Raw genomic sequence first — 10570 nt, 5'->3', positions numbered from 1 at the left:
TCATGATCTCATCACTTCACCTGACATTTTCTGCTCCTGAAAAACTTGTAATTCTAGTGTAAGGCCTCTGAAGGAGTTACAGGCTGAGTGAAAAATAAGAGGATCTGTCCTCTTAGTTTTTCCCACTTCCAGACATGCACAGCAGAGCCAAATGCAGGCTTGCTGACCCCATTTGCTACATCAGCCTTCAGATGTAGGACATGCGACCCAGCCTTGGGAGGGGTGCCAGGCTGTAGGAAGTGGCCGGGACAGCCAGTCAGGCAGGTTTTTTTCATCTTTTATGGAAATGTAGTCCTTTGGGAAAGTATGGAGAGCTGCAGACAGTAACTGGTTCACCCTGGGTGAAAACTGTCATCAGCAGGGGCCAAGGGTTGTTCCCCGTTCCAGCCCATGGCTTCAGCCCAGAACTAGGAGGACATGGGCAGCCCAGTGGCCTCTAACTTGTAGTGCACAAGCTGTAAATGAGCATGCCAAGAGCCAGCTGTCTCTTGACATGGTCATGTGCCCTTTGTGAACTACAGAAAGTCAAAACCATTCAACACATGGCTCCTTTGGGGCAACATGAGTGGCAACATGACCCACTTTCAGTCTGATGCAAGAAGAAAGAAGTGGTAAATTCAGCATCTGCTCTCTAGGCCCACAAGTGCCTCTCATCCCAACCAAGCTCAATCGAAACCTAACAAGCCATTTCACTTCCCTTTGCCAGCAGAACTCAAAAGCAAGATCCAAAGACCAACCTTGGCTCCAGGGTCTAAACTGACCTTCATGGACTCCAGCGGCGTCACATTGCACTGATGCTGCATGGGTTCGGTTTGGGCTCAGCTTGCAGGCAGACAGGCCTTTCTTGTGCAGAGGGTTAAGGTGCGGAGCTGATTTGGAGGACAAGCCCAGGAAACTGCAAGGGCCAGCCTGCAAGAGGCACAAAGACACCTGGAAAGGGAGGAGATGAAAAGGGGAGTCAAGGTGGCAATTAAATATTAAAGGACCAGTTCAACAATAATTAATACTTGGGTGGAGGTACATGAAGTGCTTGCAAACACTTGCTGCACTGTACCTGGCTGGCTGAGCACCTCACTCAAGTGGCAGACAGATCCTGAAATTGCAAATAATCCATGCTCCAGGAGGAGGGAAATCATGATTCAAGAGGGTGGATTAAAACCCAGCTGGAGACTCTGGTCCTTCTCCCAGCTATGATCAGAACTTGAGACACGTTGGTCTTATTTCAACCCTTGCATATGCTGAGGAGCAGCTTGTGATAAATTTATATTACATTTACTGAGGGCCAAGAAGAGACCACACAGTTATGCCTGGGAGGTTTCCTAACTGGACACAACACATCATACTCAGAAAATCCCTGGCAAAACACTTGAGGAGTCATCATATGTGCTTGCCCTGTTCTTACTTTTCTCTGGGCGTCCATTTCAGGTCTCTGTGTGAGCTCCTGGGTGAGGTGTCCCTCCATTGGGAATGTGGACATTTTGTTGGTCCTTCTGATTTGTTCCCTGCGGTGTGGCTGAACATGTTGCTCAGGGCTGGGGGCACTGTGCAGCCCAAACATGGGATTAGGGTGGGCTGAAATACAGGGTTTAGAACTGGGTTTGTAAAAAGGAAAAATTCCATTTCCTTTCTCCCCGGAATACTACATTTCATTCTGTACCTTCAGAAGGAACTGATTAAATAGCACCCTTTCTTTGACCTATTGTTATTTTAATCTTTTGTTGAAAAAGGTTTGGAACAAATATAAAGATGCCTTTTTCTGGAAGCATCAGCTGAAATATTTTGAGCATTTCTGAAGCTCAGTTTCTAACCAAAAAAAGCAGAAGCATTTCAACAATTTCAGAGATGGAACCTTCCCCCTACACTCTCCTACTTGCTCTTGAGCCAAAACAACTGCTTTTCATATACCCCATGACTCTGATCCTTCTGAAATGGAACATTTCATCCCATTTCCTCTCCAAAATGTCAATTAGGTCATCCCTGGATGGCACTGATGCCATTGGGACAGAACAGCTTAGTTCTTGCTGAATCCTGCACGTCCTGTGGGGCTAAGATGAGACTGGCACAGGCAGGACCAGCAGCTTATGGGCAGCTCTGCTCACTCGAGTTTTCTTCCCATCGCAGGGAACAGTACAGGAGCCAGACCAGCCGTAATCTTGCAGGATCCAGCTGTAAAGCTAGTATTTGTGGTGTGAGTAAGGGTTAGAGTTGTTATTATGAAGTAAAAAGGGCAAATTCACAGCTGAATACAGGTTGAGGATTGCTTCATGGTTAATTCCATGGTTGCGATGGCCCTGGGCACGTGATGGATTGGGTCTGAGGGGGTACCAGCTGCCATCTGTGTTACTGCAATGAAGGCTCAGAGGGCTAAGGAATTGCTTGTGCCAGCAGCACTAAGTAGCTTACGGGAGGAGCGTTAACAGTAGTTTAGCTCTGGTCAGCTATTAAAACAGTGATCAGGAATGGGGCTGGCAGCTCAGCCCTGCCAGGATGGGATGTCACGATCTTTTGTTGGGATCTGCCAGCCCTGCACAGACAGGAGGAGTTTCTCCTGGCAGAGGGGAAGACCTTGTTAGTGCTACATTCAACAGCCAGGATTAGGGTTGTATTTCAGAGCAGTTCTTCTGCCCTTTGTCATCCCTGGTCCTATTCCCAACTGCAGCTCTGATCACCACCTTCACAACAGTCCAGAAACCTGCCAGAGCCACCAAACTGATTTTAGGGATATCACCACTGCTAGCATCAGCTTTTCCCAACTAGCTTTTATGGTTGGAATTTACACTCATCCTCGGCAAGACTACAATATTCCTATTTTGAAGGAGGTGTGTCAAACCTTAGATTCAACAAGATAAATAATGACACAATAAGATTGTAAAATAAAAAGCTCTTCCCATGTTAGAACTTCCTAGCTGACACCACTGGTCATTCATCTGATTATCTTTTCCTTGGTGTGGACAGACTCATACAGGCTGAGAATTCCTCTTGTCCTTAAATCTGTTAGCACTGCCTTAACACACCCAAATGAGGAAGGGGAGAACGGGAAGCACTTAAAAAACCCTTGCCACAACAGAAAGAGCAACACAGTCCTCTCTTCACGGGGCTGGAGCAGGAGGGCAGACAGTTAAACACTCCCTGGAGCTCTGAGGCAAACTTCCCTACTGAAAAAATTAGATTAGCAAGGCTGAGAGTCTCCTAGTAACTGATACTTGGCTGTGTATGCCAAGTGGTGATAACACAGGTCGTATCAGCCTGCAGAGCTACCAGACAAAACCACAGGAGCCCACAGCATTTGTAACCTCCTGCGAGCAGCACCGCTAATGCCAAGGAAGGAGTGAGCTCAGGGGAGGAGGGATCTCCAGGTCGAGAGGAAGAGGCCAGAGCTGTATGTGCAGGGAGCATCACACGGCTGCTTTTGGAGGAGGCTCTGCGGAAACATTTTGAATGCAAACACTTTTGTCTGCTGACACAGAAGGGCTGTGTGCAAAGGAGGGGACACAGATCCCCAAAGGCATATGTACCTCCATCTAACAATACTTAGGTGGTTGGAGTTTTTTTTTATAAGATTCACCCTGCCATCCCCCCCACCCCCCCTGCCCTGTATTGGGGAAATGTCAGTTCAGGAAAAGACTTTTTTCACATGAAAGGCTCTGTGCCAGCAAATCTCCAGTTTAAAAAAAAAAAATTAGTATTCTGAAATCTCGGAGCTGTGGCCCTTTTTGTGTTTCCAAAACCAAGTGCCCAGACCCACAGACAGCAGCAATGTGCTCATCTCTCACCTGTGTATTCCTCCGCATCAATCAAAATCCCCCTTTTGTGCAAAGCTTTGCCACTATACACTGAGAGACCCAAGGTATTGCCAGCAAATAGTGCCTCCTGGTGTACTCCTTGTCATGTTTATTAATGACCTGTCCTTCTGGAATGAAAAATCAATGCCTGAGACTCACTGACCTGCCATACTCCCTTTTCAGCAACAATTTACCTGCATCCAGCCAGGAGCAGATACAATGTGACAAAAGCAGGGTGTGCAGAGATGCAATAGATACAGCAGAAAATTTGTGGCTTGCTCCCTTCTCTATCAGCATGGCATGATTTATGAGTCTCGTTCACATCCTGCTTCCTCCCACATCTTCACACCCAGAGGGTTGTGAACTTTTATTCACTTTGAGAGTTCAGGTCTCTGGGATTTGCTGAGCTCTTCACATTGCCTTTTGTGGTGCCTATAGAGGCTATGTCAAGGCTGCTGCTCTTGTCTGGAACTGAGAGAACTGAAAGCTGTGCTTAGGAGTATGGGTCACACATTGCACACAGCATCCCCTCCACCTTTAGCAGACTTCATATGTGCTGCGTATCATGACTGACAGCACTCGAAAAAAATCCCATTTCTGGGATAGACATGGGATGTACAGAGTGGGACTAACAGCATGCCAGGGCTTTCCTGAAGACTCAGCCCCTTTATTTATTCCTAAAGACTCAACCTTTTTTTATTCCTAGGGCTTAAAAAGAGGGTGTTTGACCCATTCAGCTCATTATCATGGCCAGGTCTCCTTTCCTATACTCCAGAGACATGGGTATTCCAACACAGGCTTTACTGAGCTGTGAGACACTTGGATATAGCGCATTTTGCAGAATCAATCTTGAAATGTGGGTCTCGTGAACTGCAGGAGCCTGGGAAAGGGGATGGCTGGTTCTGCAGTGTTTGATCTCCTGTGAGTATTTGGCCAAGTCCTAGCAGGACCACGCTGTGCAGGCTGTTGCAGGATCCTCTATTCCACTAAAAGTCAGCTGTGATTTTCAAACCTTTTTGAAGCTAAAGAAGGCATTGTAACAGAGTTAATCAGGGTATGTTGATATATCCCAGTCTTCCCTGTCCTTTCCTAGGCTGAGAATTTATGTCCCAAACCCTCATAAGAAGAATATTTACACGCAAAGGGTGAATTAGTCTGGGATATGTCAGGATGCTCTGAGGGAACTGGCTCACTGTCAATCACACTGGGAAATGGTGCGAACATATGGGCTGCTTCAGAGCAAATGTGGCTGTGCTCCCAGCACAAGGCACTACAGAAAATGGTACAATATATCTACAGTGAGATTTTCCCTGCCAAGACAATGCTGAATTGGGTCTCCATGGGCCTCCTGCCCCTTCAAACACACAGCAAGCTCATCTCATCTCTTATTTGCTTCAGCTTGCAAAGTACTGGTGCCCAGAAACATAATTGCCATATGCCTGGTACCTTCTCAGCCCATGCTATTGTGTCAATAGTTACTCAAAGGTTTCCAGCACTGCCAGAACCTCGCAGTCACCCTGAGAAGCAGAGAAGGGCACTGCACAGACCTCCTTTTCCTGTGCTGTGTGTGGGCCATGCTCCAGCACACACCTTGGGCACATGTGATGGACAGAAACAATAACTGGCCATTAAAATTGCCCTGTGAGCCTGATTCCTCCACCCCTTTCAAATCTTGTGTCTTATGCTAATGCATATATTGTGGAGGATGCTTCCTCTTGGCACAGACAACTCTGCACAAATTTTGGAAGGTGGCAGCTCCTACACATCCCATCCCAGGACAGACTGGTCACAAATGGCTTTGAACAAATAGGCATTTAATCTGATTTTTTCAGTAGTTATATTTCTAAGAATTCACAGCATCAGTTCACCTACATGCTACAAAAAGGCAATCATGGATCAGTTCATCTGACTCATGTAAGTGAAGTTGCATGGAGGAAAAAGATGGGCCCTGTTGAGTGCAAACGTCTGCACAGACATATGTCCTTCTGCACACAACAGCATTGCTCGTGCCATGCTGCCGGCGCCGCAGATCAGCAGCAAATCAAACCGGCTCTATAAAGGAGATCAAACATGCATCTAGGCCTTTCTCTTTAGGCACCCAGCGCCAAAGTTTTTGCTGTGTCAGCCTAGGTGTAAGCGGCCGTTCGAATAAACAGGTCTGACTAAGATTTTGGCATTCAAACCGTGACTAAAGTGCATTTCTCTCTCTAAATTAAACCCTCTTGAAGATGCAGAAGGTGGGTAGCTATATTCATCTGTAAAATAAGTTCTGTACAGTGAAGGTCAACGAGGCTGAATCTGCTAACACAGCGCCAGCCTTACCATGGACCTGTACTCCAGCTAAGGAAGCAATTTCATGGGCTGAGATAACAGAGGGTTTATGAAGCAGAAGAGGCCAGGACTGCTGCAGCTATACCCATGGAAATCTTCCAGCACGGGTGGTGTCTGGCACGCTGTTGCTGGCTTGGAGGAGCAAAAATACCCTTGCTATTTTATTGCTCCAGTGAGCAGTGACAGGCCAGGGTTTGAATGTAGCTGGCTGCAGATCTGTGAGACGTTGCACATTGCTTGGAAACAGGCAGCCTGCTGCAAACTGAAGCAGCTGCACAGTGATCTTGCACAGCCTTGCCTTGACCACAGTGACTCCAAGGGCTTGGCTGTCCATGCAACTCATGAGTGATTTTGCAGTGTCCAAAACATCATGCTGGTGTCAGCACTGCAAGCGGTCAGCTTTGATCGTGGTGTTCCTGAGACCCAGGGTAGCATTGCCTGCAGCAAGAGAGGCAGGGATGCATCCCCATCCAAAGAGACTGATCCAGACCACTCTGCCTCCACCATGCTGACTCACCCACTGTGCTTTGCCAGGCACTGGGGAAAAAAACGTTCCTCTGGATGTAGGATGGTCTCAGCTTGAAGGAATTGTCTTGCGGGCATCATTTATGTTGCTAAAACAGTTTGGGAGCCCCATTTGCTCATCCTTCTTGCCCACTCAGGCTTTTTTTCCTTAAGGGGATGAAATCTTGGGATCAGGACATACCTGCCCTAGAATGACGCTGAGATCTGATCCACTGGTCTCACACTGACCAAGCACGGGGAGGCCACAGAGTGGCAATATTACAAATGGCAACAGGCACTGGGGACAGCATCAGCTTCTGGCCGGTGGTGCGTGCTGATGGGCACAGGCAGCTCCTCCACTGCTGCAGTGTGGGGGCAAGAGCCAAGCAGGTCCTGAAGAAAGGGACTCCTGGCTTTCAGGAGTTCGGCCACCACAGCTGCTCCCTCCCAGCACTCACTGCAGGTGGGTGTGAGCCCAAGCAGCAGGTCTAGGAGGAGCTCCTGCTCCATGCCAGCCTCCTCCTTGGATGTGGATGGCACGGAGGTAGCCGTATTTGCAGCAGTCTGTTTGTATCAGTTGCCAGGACTGCAGGACTTGCTGTTTCTTTCTCTGTGCTGGCACTGGCTGCTCGCGAAGCCAGACACACACAGCAGAGCGGGGAAGCAACAGAAAGTGGGTGTCTGGCCAGAAAGGTAGGAGCTGGTTCTGGAGCATTACTGTGCAACATGGCTGCACCGGCTGCTGGAAAGGCCCCAGCCAGTGGGTAACCATGTGGTGTGTACACATTCGTGCTGCTTGTTGCAAATTGCTTCAATCAGGGAAGAACCCTGAGGATTTTCCCTAACTGGAAGAAGTGCCAATGTGTAGGTCACATTTCTGTCTCATCTTCCTGCCCCAGGTGCCTGGGGTATCTACCAAACCATTCAAATTGCTATTTTAAAGCTGAAGGGCCCTAAGTGGGTTGGGTGCCAGGAGAGCACCACTCGCTGAACAACAGAGCTTTTGCTTGCCTTGCAGCTCACACAGTGATGGGTGATGGGAGCTGGGCAGCACCCATGCATGTGTCTCCAGTGCAGCAGCTCCCAGGTTTACTGACATAGCGACTGGTAGAAATATGATGGTCTGTGTTGCAGAGGAGTGAGATGACCATCACAATTCTCTCTGGTTTAAAGTCCAGTCACGTGCTCATGCACAGCTTGGTGATGTTTTTGTGAACAGGAACCTTTTTGCATACACAACCCGCCTTGGCATACAGCATTTGTTGTTAGTCACTTGTGCACATGGGGGCTGAGAAAGAGGCATCCCCAACTGCAATAAAAGCAGCTTCATTTTTTATTCCCTTTGCTCTTATCTTTCTTCATTGGTCAGCTCCTGTATTGAACAACCCATTACTGATGCAGGTAAGGGGTCCTTGGACTGTTACTGAGACACTCTCAGGTTTTTCCCAAGACCCAGCTTTCTTTTGCAGGCTGCTGCTGACACTATTTTTCTTTCTGTTCTCCTCTGAGGGAGCCAAATGTCAGATAGGGACTCAAAATGATTGGCAGCCATGACAAGCAGAGCTCCAGGGTCAGGCATCATCTTTGCTCACTGTGCCATCCCAGGGATGCCAGTCAGTGTTGTCTCTTTAACAAGGAGTTATATAGTTTAAAACCACAAAATAGCCTGGTCTGCACTTCCAAAGGGGCCAAACCCCAAAACATCTCCTGGGACAGCAAGAAGGACAAACAGGTGCCAAAACCAACGCCTGAGACTCAACAGAAGGTTGTAGGTCCACCTTGTTTAAAAGAGGTCAAGGCCTTATATTAAATTAATATATTTGCAGTGTAGCAAGAGGCATTCTGGAGGCTCAGGGACCCAAGATGTCCTAGAGATACAATTATCTCAGAGGGTGATGCTAACGCTGCATAAGTAGCAAAAGTGTGCTATCAGGAGCAGGCATCCCCTGATCTGTGTGGTTGTGTCACTGCCTGTTCCTGATGATCCAAAGAGGAACAGGAGCAAAAGGATAAAGGGCAGAGCACAGAGGGGATTGTCTGCGTCAGTGGAGAGAAACTGAAGTGATCCAAGCCAAAATAGCTGATGGCAACTGTTAGCGATCAGCCAAGAGACTGCAAAACAGCCCAGGGCCACCACACTCCAGTACCCTGCCCTGCCTGGGTGCTGCGTGGGCTTCGCTGAGCCAGCCACTGCTGGTGTGTGAAACGCTGAGCTCTGCTAATGGGAATCAGGACATCGTGAATTGAGCTAAATTCTGCTTGGGGAAACGCTGATTTACAGTGAAGGAAAACAAATTGTGCTGAAAGTAACCGTGCTAAGATAGGGCACCGTGAAATGAGCCACGCTGAACTGTGACTGTAGCACAAAGCAAATACATTGGGAAATGCTCTTGGTCATGTCTGCCAGCCCATCGATTTAAAAGTCTTATTCTGCCTCCTTAGACTTCTCTAAGGATATGCTCGGCTTGCTCCTAAAGCTTGGCTTGCTCTCCTAAAGACAAAGGGAGCCTTGTTAGTGACTTTGGTGGGAGAGGGAGGAACCTCCAAACTGGGGGGACTTTGCAAATGTAGAGCAAGTGAAGTGTAGGGCTCACTTCTGACTCAGACTTCTCCCAAGACAGAGGAGAGCTACAGACACAATGTTTGGCTTTTTGTTTGTGACAGAAATGCAAATGGATGGTGAGCAGGAGGGCTAGGAGAAGCAATAAGCTACACAAAATGAAGAAAAGAGATGCTTCAAGTGAAAAATATATCAAAGCTCAAATGTGAAGTTTTTTTCTCTGACCTCTTTCACAGGTCAAGCAGGGGAGGTAAGAAATCTTGTCTTCAATTCCCACAAATACCAATTAGTGTCAAAAATACTCAGCTCTCCTCCCAGGACTCCATTACACAGTCCCCTTGGCAGCTTTCCTACCTCACCCTGCCTCCTGTGGAGACAATCCGGTGAGGTGGAGAGGAAAAGTTTGCCCTGGCTCTCCTGGGAGTGGTGCGGAGGAGGTGGATGCCCTGGCTCTCCCAGAGCAGTGCTTTCTGACCTTTTCCCATATGTAAATAACTAAGCCATTTACTAGCAGAGGTTTCAAGCCCTTCCTGGGGAGCTCAAGCTCCAAGTCAGCCAGCTTTCTGCTCTTGGATACTTTTCATGAAATGAGTAGTTGGTGGATCCCCTAAGTTTCACAGGGTCAGCAGCAGAAAATTGCTGTCTTGGATGACAGAGGATTTTCTGCAGCCTAGCAGCTTCATAAACCAGCTTCATGCCTCAGCCACCTCTTACACCACCCCCAGCGCATCTTTGTCCCATTCACCTGCTCATTTATTTTTCTTCTCCTTTCGCCCTCCCCCCCTTTCTCCACTCACCAGCTTTTTTCTCTTTTCCACATGTATTCGTTACTGTGTGTCATCTTTTTTAACAGTCCAGACCCTACGCTTCTCTTTTTTGCTGTTTTTCTCTTTGCTTCTTTTTTTTGTCATATCTCTCACTGTACCTCTTGTTCACCCTCCTCCACCTTCTTTCACATCAGAGGGACACTGGGGACCAGCTGGACCTGTCTGATGCTGTCAGGTCTCGGATGCGGGCTGCCATTGCTAAGAGTCAGCTCCCACACTGACGAAGAGTGAAAAAAAGCCAATGTGACATACTGACCAACGGCTTCAGCCCCAGCTGTGTAGCAGCAGCCCCGAGAGGGACATGGGCAGCCCCACAGACTGCTTCGCACTGTACTTCACAGCTAGCTGGGAGCAAGAGCCTTGCTGTAGTCCCTTGGTAAGGGCAATTAAAAAAAATAATTAATTCATGTGTTGAATACCTTGCAGGCCACAGAGGAAACCTGCCAAGCTGTGGGAGTGAGGAAGTGTGATCACCCCCACTTCACAGACAAGGAGTTCACACATTGGGCTGAGCCAAATTAAAAGCTGTAAGCTGCAACTGTCTGTCAGAAGCAGTGGGATGTTTG

This window comes from Falco biarmicus, chromosome 10 (assembly GCF_023638135.1).
Source record: "Falco biarmicus isolate bFalBia1 chromosome 10, bFalBia1.pri, whole genome shotgun sequence".
Lineage (NCBI taxonomy): Eukaryota > Metazoa > Chordata > Aves > Falconiformes > Falconidae > Falco > Falco biarmicus.
Note: the sequence above shows the minus strand (reverse complement) of the source record.